Here is a 1,776-nt window from a genome sequence, read left to right as displayed (position 1 = left end):
ATAGGGGAGGGCCTTTATTTATATTTGTACTATAGGATGATCTACTAAAATGGAAGTTTATGTCTATGCGATTACAAACCTAAAGTTCTGCTTGAGCAGATGCTACTTTAGTGTGTCTTCTTTTTAAAAATTTTTTATTATTATTATTTTTTTATACATTCAATGGCTAGATACCGTTTAGCTTGTAAAAAGAACTTATCCTACATGAAATACACCTCAGACCAATTCAGTTAAGAATACTATACATGTTATCAACCGGTAATAAACCATTTTTGTGTCCCACAAATGTCTTACCACTTTATTTTTTCTAATTTCCTTCCCTATACTCTTCTCCTCTTCCACTCTCCACACTGTCTCCAGTGTCCATAACTACATATTAACAGCCAAAAAGCATATGAAAAAGTGCTCAACATCCCTCATCATAAGGGAGATGAAGATCCAAACCACAATGAGATACTACCTAACCCCAGTCAGAATGAAGAAGATTAAAGAAAAATGATAAGTGCTGGTGGGGAAATGGTGAAAGGGGAACTCTTCTACACTGTTGGTGGGGATATAAACTGATCCAGCCACTGTGGAAAACAATATGGAGGTTCCTCTAAAACCTACAAATTGCATTACCTTATGGTCCAGCTCCTGGATCATAGATATCCACTATGGTAGATATTCACATGTGGATATCTGATTCTACATCTGACACTCATGGGTTGATATCTACCCAAAGGATAGGAGAATGCTCAGTCAGAAAACTGCTTGCACATCGATGTTTATTGAGGCATTATTCATGATAGCTAAGACATGGAACCAAACCAAATGTCCCCAAACAGACAAATGGATTGAAAAAGTGTGGCACATATACTCCATAGAATACTATTCAGCCATAGAAAACAAAACCCTGGTATTTGATGGAAAGTGGATGAAAATGGAAGATTTATTGCTGAGTGAAGCAAATCAGAGTATGAAACAGAGACATTATATGTCTCCACTTAACATATACTGACCATCTATCTGCATTCTATGGTAGAGACTGAAAGATTCGAGGACAAAAAGACATTGAAAATAATGTGTCTTCTAAATACTAGAAAGAAGATGCTATACAAGTTGAGTAGCTCTGATATGAAATACTTGGAACTAGGAGAGTTTCAGATTTCAGATTTTTTTGTACTTTGGGATATTTGCTTGTACACAAGATACCTTGTGGATGGGACCCAGGTATAAACACATACATCTTTTATTTTTTGTATATTCCTTACACACATAGCCTAAAGGTCATTTTATCCAATATTTTTGTATTGCAGCACTTTGCAACTTGTCAAATGAGGTCAGGTGTAGACTTTTCGACTTGTGGCAACATAACAGTGCTCATATAGTTTTAGTCTTCGGAGTATTTTAAATTAGGAACTCAACCTATATTTACTTGGAAGTCTCTGTTCATTTTCTTTTATTTATGAAGATAATGCTGTGATTTTAGTTTGTCCCTTCTCCCTTGACTTCCTTCTCCACTGGAGCTAATGGGCTACAATAAATATGTCACATTTTGACCTTTTATGTCTACATCATCATATCAAGCACATTGTGTAATTTTATAGTTAAAGCGTAAAATTTTCTCTGCCTGAAGCTATTTTCTTTACAACTAATCTATTAAACAATATGTTCCATATTTTACCTGATGCATTCTGACAGGGTCTAGAGGAAATTATCTAAAACAACTTCAAATATGCTTTAGGAAAAAAAATATATATATACTTGTTTGTAATAATTAAATGGTTAAAATTG

Source organism: Tupaia chinensis, unplaced genomic scaffold (assembly GCF_000334495.1).
Source record: "Tupaia chinensis unplaced genomic scaffold, TupChi_1.0 Scaffold000600_1, whole genome shotgun sequence".
NCBI lineage: Eukaryota > Metazoa > Chordata > Mammalia > Scandentia > Tupaiidae > Tupaia > Tupaia belangeri.
The sequence above is the reverse complement of the archived record's forward strand: the minus strand, read 5'-3'. Positions refer to the sequence as shown.